The sequence below is a fragment of the Tachyglossus aculeatus genome, chromosome X4, assembly GCF_015852505.1.
Source record: "Tachyglossus aculeatus isolate mTacAcu1 chromosome X4, mTacAcu1.pri, whole genome shotgun sequence".
Classification (NCBI taxonomy): Eukaryota; Metazoa; Chordata; class Mammalia; order Monotremata; family Tachyglossidae; genus Tachyglossus; species Tachyglossus aculeatus.
Genome location: NC_052098.1, coordinates 59,346,022 through 59,365,041, shown reverse-complemented (window position 1 = coordinate 59,365,041; position 19,020 = coordinate 59,346,022). Strand labels below are relative to the sequence as shown.

At 46.8% G+C, this 19,020-nt stretch overlaps 1 non-coding gene across 1 annotated transcript; it reads left to right on the top strand.

Annotated features, from left to right (window-relative positions):
- The first annotated feature begins 10,233 nt into the window (after positions 1 to 10,233).
- Positions 10,234 to 10,371, top strand: LOC119948655. Its single transcript, XR_005457037.1, has one exon. It is a non-coding gene; the product is annotated as a small nucleolar RNA SNORA7 (small nucleolar RNA).
- Positions 10,372 to 19,020: the final 8,649 nt, after the last annotated feature.

Sequence of the window (19,020 nt, the reverse complement as noted above, 5' to 3'; positions counted from 1 at the left end):
TATACTCTTTCTCATATTTAAGGTAAGCTCGATTTTTTTTCTTCTGGTGAATTATTTCCACCCCCATTCATGAAGCAAAATGGATAGAAGAAACCCAGGTCGACTGCAGAATTCTAAACACAGTAACTACTATGTTTCTTGTTCCATTCATAAACTTCCTTACCTAATCTACTCCAGGCCTGGACCCTCTGCTCTTCTTTCTACACACACTACAGCAGACAGCGGTTTTGCCCACGTGATTTTAGTTATTACCTGAACATGGAGGGCTCCCAAATTGTGAGCTCCGGCACTGACCTCTCTCTAGTCCCAGCTTATCTCGCCAACATCCTACTACAACCCAGCCCGCGCGCTTCGCTCCTCTAACTCCAACCTACTCACCGTACCTCGAGCTCATCTATCTTGTCACCAACCTCTTGCCCACGTCCTCCCTCTGGCCTGGAATTCCATCCCTTCATATATAACTGGTCACCACTCCTTCTGCCCTCAGAACCTTATTAAAATTACCTCTCCTCCAAGATACCTTCCCCGACTAAGCCATCATTCTCCCCTACTCCTTCTCCCGTCTGGGTCTCCCTTACACTTGGATCTATACCCTTTAAGCACGGATATTCGTCCCACCCTCAGCCCCACAGCACTTATGTACCCATCCCTCCTTTATTTTAATGTCTGTCTCCCCCTCTAGACTGTAAAATCCTTGTGGGCAGGGATCGTGCCTATCAATTCTGTTGTACTGTACTCTCCAAAGCGCTTAATACAGTGCTCTGTACCTAGTAAGTGCTCAGTAAAGACCACTGATTGACTGATTTAGTTTCAAATTGCTCACTCTCTGCAGTACATCTCCATTTGTAGTCAACAGGCCAATCCAAATAAAAAGGCCCAAAAACCAAGACCACCATCTATTCTCTTATCTCTTACAGATTTCTCACTACAATCCATCAATCAATCAATCAATCAATCAATCATATTTATTGAGTGCTTACTGTGTGCAGAGCACTGTACTAAGCGCTTGGGAAGTACAAGCTGGCAACATACCGTCTTTCCATTCTCCCAAATTTATAATCATCATCAATCGTATTTATTGAGCACTTACTATGTGCAGAGCACTGTACTAAGCGCTTGGGAAGTACAAATTGGCAACATATAGAGACAGTCCCTACCCAACAGTGGGCTCACAGTCTAAAAGGGGAAGACAGAGAACAAAACCAAACATACTAACAAAATAAAATAAATAGAATAGATATGTACAAGTAAAATAAATAAATAAATAGAGTAATAAATATGTACAAACATATATACATATATACAGGTGCTGTGGGGAAGGGAAGGAGGTAAGAAGGGGGGATGGAGAGGGGGACGAGGGGGAGAGGAAGGAAGGGGCTCAGTCTGGGAAGGCCTCCTGGAGGAGGTGAGCTCTCAATAGGGCCTTGAAGGGAGTAATAATCCCTCTTCCCCCCTCTTTCACCCCTGCAAAGCTCTCTTGATTCTCCTGCAATAAGATTTTCTGGATGTGCCCCTTCTCCTTCATTCCCGTATTGACCTCGGGCAAGCCGCTTAGCTTCTCTGTGCCTCAGTTACCTCATCTGTAAAATGGGGATTAAGACTATGAGCCCCACGTGGGACAACCTGATTACCTTGTATCTACCCCAGTGTTTAGAACAGTGCTTGGCACATAGTAAGTGCTTAACGAATACCATAATTATTATCATTACTATTATTATACCCCACAACTTGGTTCGGGCCCTAATTATCTCACCACTGTATCATAAACTACATTATAGGCTTGTCATCTGCCCCTGTGAATTTTTCCCAATTCCGAACTTTTTTTTTTCCAGAGTTTCTCCAATTAGAGTCGCAGGCATCAAAAGGCCACAGAAAGAAGTTATGGAAAGTTATGTAGCTGCAACCAGCACTGCTTAATAGGTAGGTGCAGGCTTGTTGAACAACCTGGCTAACTAGATGGGATTCAGAATCTATTTGGGTCCTTTTAGGGTTTTTTTTCCCCACTGTGGCACCATTTTCTTTGCCTCATCTTGTCCTGGGGCAAGCCCTACATTTCATAGCAAAGACAGGGCTGAGCCTCCTCCACCTCCTATGGCCTCCGTTCCTCTGCTTCTTTCCTTCTTCCTCCCATCTGATAAAATCAGTTGCCATGACAAGAGGGGGGACCGGAGCTCCAAATGCTTTGGGGTGGGGTGACTTCTGCAAAACAAGTGTGGATGTCATAATTTGATGGAAGGCTGCCAACTCTGTGAAATTGTAACACTCCCAAGCGCTTAGTACAGTGTTCGGTACACAGTAAGCGCTCAATAAATACCACTGATTGACTGATTACCAGAGAGGCAGTTAGAGAAGCAGCATGGTATAGTGGCTAGAGCATGGGTCTGGGAGCCGGAAGGTTGTGGGTTCTAATCCCGGTTTTGCCACTTTGCTGTGAGACATTGGGCGAGTCGCTTCATTTCTCTGGGCCTGTTACCTCATCTGCAAAATGGGGATTTAGACTGTGAGCCCCGCGTGGGACAAGGACTGCGTCCACCCCGATTTGCTTGTATCTACCCCAGAGCTTAGTATAGTGCCTGGTATAGTAAGCGCTTAACAGATACCACAATTATTATTATTAGGAAAGAGAGGGGTCTCATGATGAAACAGTTTGATAACTATTATCTGATCTCAATCTTTCACTTCGGTTTCACTTCCCCAAGTCTCCTTTTTTAGACTCTCAGAAGGTGGCACTCACACACACACACACACACACACACACACACACACACACACGTGCATGCGCACACCCGCAAACACAGAGGGCATAGTGTTCCAGTTGCCCTGACTCTTGGGAATTGCCAGGCTTTACTTAGAAGCCCTCGGAAATGGAAATGAAAAGGAAGAGTTTTTTAAGTAGGAATCACACGGTACTGCTTGGTGCCCGCTATCCCATCCGCTTTGATCACAAGCTTAAAGCACCTGATGGAAGTTTTAGGGTCCAGCTTCTGACGGAATATGGGACAGCCACCCCAGGCTTGGTGAAAAGCAACTTCACGCAGTTCCTTTGTCCCGTGGCGCACTCGTACTATTGGCTGCCCTGCTCTAATGAAAATGTCATGGGTGGTAGAGTAGACGGTATGATCCCACTCCAGGAGGTTTTATTGGTGTCCCTCCCTCCACCCTCCCACTTGGACCACGCTTCTGGTTTCAGGAAGGGCTCCCTAATGGGGACGCGCTTACCCCGCTCCCTCTGGCCACCTTTCACTTCTCCACCGTATCTGCTTTTATGCTTCAGTGCCATCTACTCTCGGACTTCCCCTTGAGTCCTGGCTGTCCTCGCCCTGAGATCCGCAGTGTCGTGTAAGTTGATCCTTGGTCTTGGCTACCTCTGAAAAATTCTGAGGCCGGGACTTCTCCACAGACCCTCACACAGATCGATTTCAGCGTAAAAAGTCCCTCCACAGTGTATCGAGGGAAGGCTTGAAACGCAATCGTTTCATCCCCTAAAGTAGCCAAGGGCTCACTTTCCTGCTGTTTTCTTCACACCCCCAAAGTTCTAGGAGATTCCCTTCTGAGGTGAAACCCGGTTCCATTCCGCTGGAGTCAGAGGGGCTGTTGACTTCCCTCCCGCTCCTCAGCGGGGTTCCCCCCCCCACCAAGTTCCACCACCTGGCCCGCCCACCCCTGTTTAAAACCAATCTAGCTTCACACACCATGATTGAATCTGTAGGACACAGTGTCGGCGATTTAAAAAAAAAAAGGTGTGAACAGCGGTGGCAGAAGTGAAGCCTGGGAGGGAAAAGGGAAGCATATGAAGGGAAGGAGATAGACGGCTCACCCACAGTTCCCGACAGGCACGTCCTGTGGCTTTCGAACTTCCAAAGGTGATCTTAAGCAGTTCCCAGGGAGAGTAGGGCTCGCTCATCCTGGCCTCTCCCTCGGGAAAAGATGAGTCACCTCTTTGCCTAAATGATTTCCAACTAGGTTGGACAATGTCCCCGAGGGGTGGGACTCTCCCCCTGACTCCTTGGGACTGCACATATCGTATCGGAGTAGAAGACAAAAGCCTACCCAGAAAAGTCTCGGGGCCCATCTCATCGGCCCAAAGGTTGGCATCACTGAGCGGTGCCAACTCTACTGTTTGCTTTCTGTTTCGTGACATCATTCACTGGGCATGGTTATGTAGACAGATGAAATGGTCCGTTAAGAAACCAACCCACTCGGCTTGTGGTGAGGTGAGGCCGAGGGCGAGGACCAGGGTGAGACTTTTGCTTTCAGGGCACTGTTTTCATTTACCCGGTGAAGACGTTGCTTAGGTAGAAACAGCACGGTCTAGTGGAAGGAGCACGTGCCTGGGAGTCAGCTCTAATCCAAACTTGGCAACTTGTCTGCCGTGTGTGGCCTTGGGCAAGCCACTTAACTGCTCTGGGCCTCAGTTACCTCATCTGTAAAATGGAGATTAAGACCGTGAGTCCCGTGTGGGACACGGACTGTGTACAAACTGATCAGCTTGTACTGACCCCGGTACTTAGTTCAGTGCCTGACACGTAGTAGGCGCTTAACAAATACCATAGACACACACACACACACACACACACACACACACACACACACACGCACACGCACACACACACACACTGTTTCTCTGGCAGCTTTACCTTCTGAGACAGATACTAGTCATGGATACCTGCATTCTCTTGACACTCCTACCGGATGTATCATATTCTCCTGGTGCTGCGGTAGGGAAAAGAAGGGAGGCAGCTTGACATAGTGGAACAAGAATGGGGCTGGGAGCCAGGAGGCTCGGGTTGAGTCCCGGTTCTGCCACTGACCTGCCCGTGACCCGAGCCAACTCATTTAACCTCTCTGGGCCTCAGTTTCCTCTCCTAGAAAAACTGGACTAAGATGGATCGGGAGTCCCCTACGGGACGGGGACAAGGCCTGATCTGATAACCTCGTATCTAACCCGGCATCTACTGCTTCATCAAGCGGCCTGATCATTATTCGCAGCATGGCTCAGTGAAAAGAGCCCGGGTTTGGGAGTCAGAAGGTCATGGGTTCTAATCCCAGCTCCGCCACTTGTCAGCTGTGTGACGTTGGGCAAGTCACTTCACTTCTCTGGGCCTCAGTTCCCTCATCTGTAAAATGGGGATTAAGACTGTGAACCCCACGTGGGACACCCTCATTACCTTGTATCTACCCCAGTGCTTAGAACAGTGCTTGGCACATAGTACGAGCTGAACAAATACCATTATTATTATTATAATTATTATCAAAAGAGCCTAGCGGCCGGCTTGGCTCCGTAGCCAGGAAAGGGCACTGTAACCGAAGAACGGCAGCGAAAAGTTCATTTGCCGTCATTAGTTCTGAGAAACTATGATTCACGGAGGAGTCATGGGCACTGTGTAGGTGAAATGCGACTGGCTGAAACTGACCAGGGTTCTGAAGAAGCTGCCGAGTAGAGGTTGAGGCATTACGGATTCCCATGCTTCAACCTTCGATACAGAACAAGCTGGTAAGATCACCGAATTATTCATTCTGTGAATGTGCCTCAAATGACAACAGGAAACACCTTGTTAATGTATCAGTAGAAAACCGGGGCCAGATTAAATGGAAAGAGAAGAGAGGAAAGAAATTACAGAGGCGTGATTTAATGTGAAGAACTTTGTTCTCTTCTTGGAACCCCCGTCTAAATAAGTCACTTCAGGTTTCTCCAATTAAAAATAAACCTTCAAAAAGGGGGGAAAGGCTCCAGTTCTGATATTTAGACAGGCAGGTGTACGATTTGGCCTCCGAATTTACATATTTATTCGATCGATCGATCAATCGATGGCATTTACTGAGCGCTTACTGCGTGCGGAGCACTGTACTAAGTGCTTGGGAGAGTACAACACGACGGAGTTGGTAGATGTGTTCCCTGCCCACAACGAACTTACCTTTATTGCTGGTCAAAGGCTGAGCTCGGAGCAAGGCAAGGAGAATCAAGCAGCGATTTGAGGCAGCAGACTCAGTGTTCCCCTCTGTGAGGTTCTGACAAAGGGCAGGTATAAGGCTCCATTTTCCCCCCGAGCAATGGTGTGAGCCAATGAACACGAAGGGGAAAGGCACACAGATATTGAGACACGGAGCGTCACGGACCTGAGCCGCAACTCAGATGGCCCCTCGGTTCCTCTCACGTGGCCACTGCACACACAAAACTTTCATTGATGTCCAAAGGAGTGTCTTTTGGATGCTTTTTTCAAAATCGCACTTGTTAAGCACTTATTACGTGCCAGGCACGTGTCTGCCGTGTGACCACGGGCAAGTCACTTCACTTCTCTGGGCCTCAGTTACCTCATCTGGGAAATGGGGATTAAGACCGTGAGTCCCACGTGGGACAGGGACTGTGTCCAATCTGATTAGCTTGTAATATGAATAATAATAGTAATAGTAATCATTATGGTATTTGTTAAGTGCTTACTATGTGTCAGGCACCGTACTAAGCGCTGGGATGGATACAAGCAAATCGGGTTGGACACAGTCCCTGTCCCGCGTAGGGCTCACAGTCTTATTTCCCATTTTACAGATGAGGTAACTAAGGCACAGAGAAGTGAAGTGACTTGCCCAAGGTCACACAGCAGACAAGTGGCAGAGCCGGGATTCAGTTAGACTTCAGTGTCCCCTCCCCAGGGATATTCCTTTTTATAGGAATGGGGAGTGGCAGAGCAGATTAGAACTCAGGTCCTTCTGACTACCAAGCCCTAGCTCTCTCCACTAAGCCACGACTATGCCTCAGTTGCTTCATCTGTAGAAGGCAAATACTCCTCACTTATCTCCCAGCCAGTTCTTAGTAAGCAGTCAATAAATATCACTACCACCGATTGCTTGCTGGTTGGATTGAGCGCTACGGGGATGCAGTCGCTGTTAGTTAGAACCAGACCTAGTTAATAAAGGCAGAGCTGTCTGAAAAGGAACACAGCTAAGTATTTCCGTTTCTAGTACTTTTCATTGTTTCCTTATGGCCTCCTTCTAAACCTTCAAGTTCAGTCCTGAAAAGCCCCTGTTGGGGACAGAAAATGCTCAAGAAATGTCCAAATGTCCCTCTGCCTTCGGCCCGGGAGGAATGCTAAGGTGTAGCCCGACGCTTTGTCCCTCTCCTCTCATTCTTGGGGTGTTTAGGAACTGTGGTGCCTCCAAATCCAGATTTATCAGGGTTTGTTCACACACACACACATCAGAGAGTTCATCTGATGTGCCACAGGAAGAGATAACTGAGGAGCTGTTTCTTTATGGCATTTGTTAAGTGCTTACTATGTGCTAGCCACTGTTCTAAGCACTGGGGCGGATACAGCAGGGCGTAGTGGCTAGAGCACGGGCCTGGATGTCAGAAGGTCATGGGTTCTAACCCTGACTCCGTCACTTGTCTGCTGAGTGACCTTAAGCAAGTCACTTCACTTCACCTGTATATATGTATATCACCTGTATATATGTATATCACCTGTATATATGTATATATGTTTGTACATATTTATTATTCTATTTATTTATTTATTTTACTTGTACATATCTATTCTATTTATTTTATTTTGTTAGTATGTTTGGTTTTGTTCTCTGTCTCCCCCTTTTAGACTGTGAGCCCACTGTTGGGTAGGGACTGTCTCTATATGTTGCCAACTTGGACTTCCCAAGTGCTTAGTACAGTGCTCTGCACACAGTAAGCGCTCAATAAATACGATTGATTCTCTGCGCCTCAGTTACCTCATCTGTAAAATGGGAAATAAGACTGTGAGCCCTATGCGGGACAGGGACTGTGTCCAACCCGATTTGCTTGTATCCACCCCAGCGCTTAGTACGGTGCCTGACACATAGTAAGCACTTAACAAAGACCATAATGATTACTATTAATATTATTATTCATATTACAAGCTAATCAGATTGGACACAGTCCCTGTCCCACGTGGGACTCACGGTCTTACTCCCCATTTCCCAGATGAGGTAACTGAGGCCCAGAGAAGTGAAGTGACTTGCCCATGGTCACACAGCAGACACATGGCAGAGCCAGGTCCTTCTGACTCTAGGCCCGTGCCCTGTTCACTAGGCAGCACTGTTTCTCGTAAGCAGCTGTTTCTGTTTCTGAGTCCGGGGGGGATTCTGCCTAAACTTCTGCATCATGGCTGGAGCTGGGTAGGACACCGATGGGTAGTGGAGGATGCTTGGTTGGGCTTTAGAGTTGAGGAATGGGGACCGGCTACAAAGAGGAGTGATAAATCACGTCAAAATCAGCCTTGGGATCCCGTTTTTCCACCATCACTGCCATTGCAGTGGCCTAGGTGGAGGGATGCAGAGAGGAGGACGGCATCCTCATCGATGGCATTTATTGAGCGCTTACTATGTGCAGAGCATCGGACCATGCTCTTGGGAGAGTACAGTACAACAGAGTTAGCAGACGAGTTCCCTGCCCACAAGGAGCTTCCGGGGGAGACGGACATTAATACAACTAATTTAGAATATACAATTAAAAGATCTCTATGTAAGCGCCGTGGGGTTGAGAGTGGATGAATAGCAAATGCCCAAAGGTCACAGATCCAAGTAGAGCAACACCCTGATTTTTTCTTCTACCGTTACACCATAGTGGCCCACGCAAATACAATTTGCCTATATGAGAGTCTCTCAAGATCTAAATAGTCACTGCTCTTGTCAACTGAGAGTCAGAGCCATATAAGTATTACAGATGCATTTAATTGCCCTGCAGAGCGCTTCAGCTGTTAGGAGTGAAACCAGTATGTTAAAAATAGATTTAATTAAGACGAAGCAAAAAGCGGCCAGCTGACCAAAATAGCGCTATAGGAAAAAATGCAGCAACTCTCCCGTGATCCCCGGGGGGAGCGGTCTAGACATCAAATATATGGAAAGGCAGTGGGGTCTAATGGAAAGAGCATAGGGCTAGGTGTCAGAGATCTGGGTTCTATTCCCAGCTTTGCGACTGACCAGCTGGGTGACCTTTTTTTCATTTTTTTATAGTATTTGTTAAGCACTTAATACATTCCAGACACTGTACTATGTGCTGGGGGTAGATACAAGGTAATCGGATTGGACACAGCCCTCGTCGCACGAGAGGCTCACAGTGTTATTCTCCATTTTACAGAGGAGGTAACAGAGGCACAGAGAAGTTAGGAGAAGCAGTGCGACATAGTGGGCAGAGTGTGAGCCCGGGAGTCAGAAGGACCCGAGTTCTAATCCCAGCTTCGCCACCGGTCTGCTGTGTGACCTTGGGCAACTTCTCTGTGCCTCAGTTACCTCATCTGTAAAATGGGGATTAAGACTATGTGCCCCATGTGGGACAAGGACTGTGTCCAACCTGATTAGCTTGTATCTACCCCAGCGCTTAGTACAGTGTCTGGCACACAGTAAGCGCTTTATGAATATCGTTAAAAAAGGTGGCAGAGCTGGGATTAGGATGCAAATCCTGCTTCCCGGGTCTGTGCATTATCCACTAATCCATGCTGCTTCTCAGAAGCACGGGGAAAAAAATAGCTGTTCTCATTCCATCTGGGACAGGAGCTGCTCACCATGATTGATTGCCAGCATTTGTTGAGCGCTTATGGTGAGCAGAGCTCTGCCTGGATAGTTTCTAGGAGGAGGGGTTGGAAGCAACCAAGGAGGGAAAGGATTACTGGTCTAGAAGAACACCTGCTCCACTTCATTTGCCGCAAATGATTTGAACCCAGCTCCTGTCCCAGATGGAATGAGAACAGCTATTTTTTTCCCCATGCTTCTGAGAAGCAGCATGGATTACTGGATAATGCACAGACCCGGGAAGCAGGATTTGCATCCTAATCCCAGCTCTGCCACCTTTTTTAACGATATTCATAAAGCACGTACTGTGTGCCAGACACTGTACTAAGTGCTGGGGTAGGTACAAGCTAATCAGGTTGGACACAGTCCTTGTCCCACATGGCGCACATAGTCTTAATCCCCAGTTTACAGATGAGGTAACTGAGGCACGGAGTTGTCTACTACCTCTCAGGTTCCTTTGCCGACTCTTCAAGTGTCCCTCAGGGATTAGAATATGTCCTCTACTCTACCGCTCTCCTGTGTACTCTTTCCCGGTGCTTAATACACTTCTCTGCACACAATAAGCGGTCGATAAATACGATCGCTATTGACTGCATTTAGAAACATGCATCCTTGAGCGCTTACTGTGCGGAGAGCGCCATACTGAGCACTGGGAAGGCGTTCATAGATGGGAATTAGACAAGGTCCCTATCCCTCAGGAGCCTCTCAGGGTCGCACCTGGAGAGTTTCCAGTCCTCTACCAGTCTCGGCTACGGGAGGAAGAGTCAAGCAGAGGCCTATCCATTCCATTCCTAGCTTGGGCAGTGGCTAGCGAGTGGAAGGCGATCTGCTACAAGTCAAAACTCACCCGTGCTGGGCAGCAGCGGCACGGGAGAGAGTCGAGGGTGGAGACTCAAGTTTACTGTGTGGAAGGCGGCAACTGTAAACCGCTTCTGGATTTTTACCAAGAAAACTCTATGCGTGCACTACCGGAACGATTGCTGATGGACAGCGGGGCATTCTGGGAGAGATAATAATAATAATAATAATAATAATAATAATAATAATAATTATGGCATTTGTTAAGCGCTTACTATGTGCAAAGCATGTGTCCGTGGTGTCGCTATGGAAATGACCCCATGGCATGAGACAAGTCAAGACAATCCCACAGGGGGTTCAAGTGTTCTTCTGCTGGAGCATGGGTCATCTCCCTCCTAACCACCCTCATTACCAATTAGGAGGAGGGAATCACTGCTGGTTTACTGGTCTCTTCTCGGGGCTGGGCTAGAAGAAACATTTGCTCTAGTTTTTTGGCTGCACATGTTTTGGACCCGGGCCCTGTCCCACCTGGAGCGAGGACAGGCATTTTATACCCATTCGATCGTATTTATTGAGCGCTTACTGTGTGCACAGCACTGTACTAAGTGCTTGGGAAGTACAAGTTGGCAACATATAGAGACGGTCCCTACCCAACAACGGGCTCACAGTCTAGAAGGGGGAGACAGACAACAAAATCAATCAATCAATCAATCAATCGTATTTATTGAGCGCTTACTATGTGCAGAGCACTGTACTAAGCGCTTGGGAAGTACAAATTGGCAACACATAAAGGCAGTCCCTACCCAACAGTGGGCTCACAGTCTAAAAGGGGGAGACAGAGAACAAAACCAAACATACCAACAAAATAAAATAAATAGGATAGAAATGTACAAGTAAAATAAATAAATAAATAAATAAATAAATAGAGTAATAAATAAATAGAGTAATACAAAACAAAACATGTGGACAGGTGTCAAGTCGTCAGAACAAATAGAATTAAAGCTAAATGCACATCATTAACGAAATAAATAGAATAGTAAATATGTGCAATATGTGCAATATGTACAAATATGTACTCATTTTACAGATGAGGTAACTGAGGCCAGAGAAGTGAAGCGATTTGCCCAAGGTCACACAGCAGACATGTGGTGGAGTCGGGATTAGAACCCAGGTCCTTCTGATTCCCAGGCCTGGGCTCTATTGATCACCATCACCCTGGTACAAACTTCCATCACCTTCCAGCTGGTCTACTTATTACAGCCTACTTACAGGGCCGGGTTAAGCCCGGGGCCTCGGGTTTCCGGGGCCCTCTGCCAACCCTTCAAATCGCATCCTCTCCCGACCTTATTCATTCATTCAATCGTATTTATTGAGCGCTTACTGTGCGCAGAGCACTGGACTAAGCGCTTGGGAAGGACAAGAAGGCAACAAACGACCTCATCGATTTAGCCGCTGGTTGGGCCGTCCTGAAGACGGTGCTTTTCGTAAAGTGGCGGCGGCGAGGCGGCCTACGCTGGCATGTCTGGCTTGCCAAGGGGATGTTGCCCTTTCAATTGTGGGGAATGGGGCAGCACAGAGAGAGGAGTCTGCACAGCCCCAGGAATGCCTTTAAAAATCTCTGGCCTCAACCTCAATCAGCCCATTAGGCCAATCACTGATCGCTGCCTTCCCCTAGTATAATAATAATAATGATGGCATTTATTAAGTGCTTACTATGTGCAAAGCACTGTTCTAAGTGCTGGGGAGGCTACAAAGTGATCAGGTTGTCCCACGGCACAGTCAATCCCCATTTTCCAGATGAGGTAACTGAGGCCCAGAGAAGTGAAGTGAGTTGCCCAAAGTCACCCAGCTGACAATCGGCGGAGCCGGGATTTGAACCCATGACCACTGACTCCAAAGCCCATGCTCTTTCCACTGAGCCACACTGTAGTATTTCAGACTGTCTCTATATGTTGCCAACTTGTACTTCCCAAGCGCGTAGTACAGTGCTCTGCACACAGTAAGCGCTCAATAAATACGATTGATTGATTGATTGATTGATTGATTGATCAGGAGGAAATAATTAACTCCTCGGTTGGGAGAGGTCATTAACCTGGTAGTGAATAGAAAGGGGAAAAGTGTGATTGACGTTTTAAGCCATAGGAGAGGTGATAATTGCTGGTGTTTGTTTCAGAAGAAGCATGGTGTAGTGGATACTGGGAGTCAGAAAGTCATGGGTTCTAATCCTGCTACGCCAGATGTCTGCGGTGTGACCTTGGACAAGTCACTTCACTTCTCATATGTATACATGTTTGTACACATTTATTACTCTATTTATTTTACTTGTACATATCTATTCTATTTATGTTATTTTGTTAGTATGTTAAGTTTTGTTCTCTGTCTCCCCCTTTTAGACTGTGAGCCCACTGTTGGGTAGAGACCGTCTCTATATGTTGCCAACTTGTATTTCCCAAGTGCTTAGTACAATACTCTGCGCACAGTAAGCGCTCAATAAATACAATGATTGATTGATTGATTGATTCTCTGGGCCTCAGCTACCTCATCTGGAAAATGGGGATGGAGACGGGGACTGTGTCTAACTTGTTTTGCTTGTACCCCCAGTGCTTAGTACAATGCTTGGCACATAGTAAGGACTTAATGAATATGACCATTATTATTATTATTATTATTATTATTATTATTATTATTATCATTATTACCCTAATGTGGGGGTGATGCTATGACTGGGGGGACTCCCAGAAACCTCTCTTCCTCCCCACTCCTGCCCCACAGCCACAGGGGAAGGGAGCTGAGTCAGGAAAGTCATTTGGTCTTGGCGAGGGGGTGCGGGGTGGCGGGCCGGGGGCGCGCCTGACTTCTGCTCACTCCTTCCCTTCTCCTCCATACCTTCTCCCCACCCTCCACCAGACAAAAGACCTCTTGGCCCTAGCTGGGAGAAGCAGTGTGGCCTAGTGGATAGATCCCGGGCCTGCCTGGGAGTCAGAAGGACCTGGGTTCTAATCCCGGCTCCACCACGTGTCTGCTGTGTGACCTCGGGCAAGTCACTTCACTTCTCTGGGCCCCAGTTATCTGTAAAATGGGGGTAAGCACGTGGGACAGGGACTGTGTCCAACCTGCTTAACCTGTATCTACCCCAGTGCTTAGAACAGGTCTTGGCACATAGTAAGCGCTTAACAATTACTATTATTATTATTAAATAATATTAATAGCCAAGGCTGCCCTCAGCTTCCATACATCTTCGCTGCCACTGGGGATCGAGGGCCGTGTGAGGCCTTAGTGGTCAATCAAGCCCAGAACCTCAACTTCCCTTAATGCGGCCCTACCTATGTACTGATCGTCCCGCCTCCGGATTCTCCCCTTTTCAGTCGATTTTATGTACGTTCATCTTTCTGAAATGCAAATCCTAACTCATCACTTCTTTCCTCAGAAATCTTCAATAGCTTTCCACGGCTTCTTGCAGAAAATTAAACTTCTGACCATCAGCGTCGAAGTCCTCCATTAGCAATCTCCCAAACATACTTCCTAACCGCCTCCTGCTTTCGACTCTCCTGCTTGTGACCTCCCTGCCTGGAAAGTCTTTGTCCCCTCAGCTTTGTCAAAATACACCCTTCTCCTCCTAAAAAGCCACCACCACCTCCAGGAGGTGTTCCCTAGTTAACCACCCCCACCTTCCTGGCCCTCTATCCCTTCAGTCATCTCAGCACTCTTGTACGTATTTATAAGGGATTAATTTATTCACTTGTGTTTATTATTCATTTAAAAACTAAAAGATTTTAGAAGACTTGTTTCCACTCTCCTTCCCTCAATGCCGCCTCTGATGGCTCCTTTCCCTCTGCCTTCGAATACACTCATGTTTCCCCTCGGTTGAAAAAACAATAACAAAAACCCTTCTCTGCATCCCACTGCACCCTCCAACGATTACCCCATCTCCCTTCACCCATTCCAGCACGAGCTCCTCTCCTCCAGCTCCTCCTCTTTTGCCCACTGCAATTTGGCTTTGCCCTCTTCCCTCCACCGAGCGTGAACTCTCCAGTGCCAAATCTGACAGACTCTACTTCGTCCTAATCCTCCTTGACCTCTCGGTTGCCTTTGATTCCGTGGACCACGTCCTTCTCTTGGAAATGCTATCCAACCTTGGTTTTACTGACTCAGTTCTCTCTTGGCTCTCCTCTTACCTCTCTGACCTCTCTTTCTCAAACTCTTTCTCCAGATCTTCCTCTGTCCCTCACCACCCAACTGTGGGTGTCCCTCGAGGCTCTGTGCTGGGTGTACTACTCTTCTTATTTCACACTCACTCACTTGGGAAGCTCATCTCCTCAGCTACTGCCTTTATGTGGCCCGAATTCTCCCCTGCTCTACCACCTAGCGTTTCCTCTTGTCTCCAAGACTTCTCCACAATGATCTTGTGACAGAATCTAAAACTCAATATGACTAAAACTAAACTCGGCTTTTCTGTCGAATCCACTCCTCCTTCTTTTCCTCCTCCTCCTCATTTTGTCATCACATTTGTCACCACATCCCCAGTCCCTGAAGCTCACAACGAAGCAGTTTGGTCTAGTGGAAAGAGCAGGGGCTCGGAAGTCAGAGAACCTGGGTTCTCGTTCCAGCTTCGCCACTTGCCTGCTGTATGACCTTGGGCAAGTCACTTAACTTTTCTGGGCCTCAGTTTCCTCATCTGAAAAATGGAAATTAAATCCTACTCCCTCCTACGTAGACTATGAGCCCCCTGTGAGGCTCCCAATTGTTACCCATTTCTCTCTGCATCTAGCAAACACTTCTGACCATTGATTTCAAGGTTTCTCCACCAGCTCTCTTCATCATTCTACACCCAAGCTAGCAATCTGTTCCTCCCAAGCTAACCTTCTTAAAGGACCTCACTCCCGACCCTCCTGCCTCTGACTTCTTGCTCAGGCTCTTCTCCCTGCCTCCAACTCTTTCCCTATTCAAATCTGCCAGATCGCCGCTCTCTTTGTCTTTTTTACATTTTTTTTAACTAGTATTTGTTAAGTGCTTTCTATGTGCCAGGCACTGAACTAAGCGCTGGGGTAGTTATCAGATAATCAGGTTGGACAAAGTCCATGTCCAACACGGGGATCAAAGTCTTAATCCCCATTTTACAGATGAGGGAACTGAAGCATGGAGAATAATAATAATAATAATAATAATAATGATGATGGCATTTGTTACCTGTATATATGTATATATGTTTGTACATATTTGTTACTCTATTTATTTATTTATTTTACTTGTACATAACTATTCTATTTATTTTATTTTGTTAGTATGTTTGGTTTTGTTCTCTGTCTCCCCCTTTTAGACTGTGAGCCCACTGTTGGGTAGGGACTGTCTCTATATGTTGCCAACTTGTACTTCCCAAGCGCTTAGTACAGTGCTCTGCACACAGTAAACGCTCAATAAATACGATTGATTGATGATTTGTTAAGCGCTTACTATGTGCTGAGCACTGTTCTAAGTGCTGGGGTAGATACAAGGTAATCAGGTTGTCCCATGTGGAGCTTACAGTCTTAATCCCCATTTTATGGATGAGGTAACTGAGGCACAGAGAAGCCAAGTGACTTGCCCAAAGCCACACAGCTGATCAGTGGCGGAGCCGGGATTAGAACCCATGACCTCTGACTCCCAAGCCCGTGCTCTTTCCTCTATGCCATGCTGCTTCTCTATAATAATGGTATTTGTTAAGCATTTACTATGTGCAAAGCACTGTTCTAAGTGCTGGGGGCGGGGGGATACAAGGTAATCAGGTTGTCCCCTGTGGGGCTCACAGTCTTAATCCCCATTTTACAGATGAGGTGACCGAGGCCCAGAGAAGTTAAGTTACTTGTCAAAGGTCACACAGCAGACCACCGGCAGGGCTGGGATTGGAACCCAGGTTCTCTGACTCCAAGGCTTGTGCTCTTTCCACAGGGCCACACTGCTTCTTCTCCAAAGCCCTCCTGAAAACCCATCTCCTCCAGGAGGCTTTTCTCCTCTAAGCCCCACCTTCTGAGGTCGTGCCAGTACTATAACCACCCTTTACACTTATGTTTATGCACCTCCCCTTAACACTTGGATATATTTTAAATTACGTCATTTCACTTCTTTACACATATATATGTTTATCACACCACACACCCACTATTCACAGTTGAAGCATTTTTCTTCATCTAGCTCCCACTATTTGTAAATGATGTACAAACAATTTTGGTCTTCCGTTTGATTGTAAGTTCTTCAGTGAGGGTAGGAACCTTAATAATAATAATGACGATGGAATTTATTAAGCGCTTACTATGTACAAAGCACTGTTCTAAGCGCTGGGGACGTAACAAGGTGATCAGGTTGTCCCACGGGGGGCTCACGGTCTTCATCCTCACTGAGAACCTTGTGTCTCAGTGGTAGTAAAATAGTAGTAAGAGTATAAGGAGCAGGGTTTACTGAGCACCCATTTGGAGTAGTGCACTGTGCTAGGCTCTTGGGAAGTACCGAATAAAGTGACACATTTCCTGACCATAATCAATCAATCAATCAATCAATCGTATTTATTGAGCACTTACTGTGTGCAGAGCACTGTACTAAGCGCTTGGGAAGTACAAGCCGGCAACATAAGGAGCTTGCACTTTTACAGAGGAGGCACACATAAAAATAACGCTCTCTTACTTTGGCTGTACCCTTCCCAGGACAAAGTGGGTGCTCCACAAATATTATTGATTGATTGATTGATTATTATGGTATATTCATTCATTCATTCAATCATATTTATTGAGTGCTTACTGTGTGCAAAGCACTATACTAAGGGCTTGGGAGAGTACAATGCAACAGTAAACAGATGCATTCCCTGCCCACAACGAGCTTGCAGTCTGTTTGGGGGGGGAAGACAGACATTAATAGAAATAAATAAAATGACAGATATGTAATAATAATAATGATGATGGTATTTGTTAAGTGCTTACTATGTGCCAAGCACTGTTCTAAGCACTGGGGTAGATATAAGGTAGTCAGGTTGTCCCACGTGGGGCTCACAGCCTTAATCCCCATTTTCCAGATAAGGAAACTGAGGTCCAGAGAAGTGAAGTGACTTGCCCAAAGTCACACAGCTGATAAGTGGCAGAGCCGGGATTAGAACCCACGACCTCTGACTCCCAAGCCCGGGTTCTTTCCACTAAGCCACGCTGCTTCTCCATATGTACATAAGTGCTGTGGGGCTGGGACGGGGGGGAGAGCAAAGGGAACAAGTCAGGGGGATGCAGAAGGGAGTGGGAGATGAGGAAAGGTAGGGCTTAGTCTTGGAAGGCCTTTTGGAGGAGGTGTGCCTTCAATAAGGCTTTGAAGGGGGGGAAGTAATCCATCAGTTAATATATGCTTGTCTTCCCTATTCATTCATTCAATTGTATTTACTGAGTGCTTACTGTGTGCAAAGCATTGTACTAAGCGCTTGGGAAGTACAAGTCAGCAACATATAGAGATGGTCCCTACCCAACAATGGGCTCACAGTCTAGAAGCGGGGATATTATATTTATAATTGAGTGATATAAGTGGTATTATGAGTGATATAATTGAGTGATATAAGTGAAGCTTCCCTATTAAAAGCTCCTTGATAACAGGGAACATATCTAGTCTGCCTGTTCCCCAAGTGCCTAGTACAGTGATTTGCCCATGGTGGGGGCTCAATAAATACTGATGACGATGGCAATGGCGCGTATGTGGTGATGAGGGAAGAGGGGCGGAAAGAGAAGAACAACCAGCCTGATTAACTTTCATCGTTATCGTCATCAATCGTATTTATTGAGTGCTTACTGTGTGCAGAGCACTGTACTAATTGGGAAGTACAAGTTGGCAACATATAGAGACAGTTCCTACCCAACAGTGGGCTCACAGTCTAAAAGAGGGAGACAGAGAACAAAACCAAACATACTAACAAAATAAAATAAATAGAATAGATATGTACAAGTAAAATAAATAAATAAATAGAGTAACAAATATGTACAAACATATATCCATATATACAGGTGCTGTGGGGAAGGGAAGGAGGTAAGATGGGGGGTGGAGAGGGGGATGAGGGGGAGAGGAAGGAAGGGGCTCAGTCTGGGAAGGCCTCCTGGAGTAGGTGAGCTCTCAGTAGGGCCTTTGTTTGTATCTACCCCAGCTGCAGCAACCTGGAAATGTGGAGCCTTACTGGATGGCAAATAAACTTTATTGAGCTTCATAATAATAATAATAATAATACTTAAGTGCCAAGTACCGTTCTAAGCACTGGGGTAGATACGAGGTAATTGGGTTGGACGCAGTCCCTGTCCCGCATGGGGCTCACGGTCTCAATCCCCATTTTACAGATGAGGGAACTGAGGCACAGACAAGTGAAGAGACTTGCCCAAGGTCACTCAGCAGACAAGTGGCAGAGCAGGGATTAGAACGCATGATCTCCTGCCTCCCATGCTCCCGTGCTCTATCCACTGCGCCACACTGTCTCATCTACGACAACTGCCTGCTGACTCTGAGGGTTGGGGTCTGCCACGGGCTGCGAATGCCAGGAGTGTGGCACTACTTCCCTCACCCAGCTGCCAACCATGTGCAAGTCTGGGGACGTGCCATGGAAGCCAGCACACAGGCCTGGAGTTAGGAGACTCGGGTCCCAGACCCAGATCCGCCCCTGGTTTCCCGGGGGCTTTAAGTAAGTCATTTGACGTCCCTCTT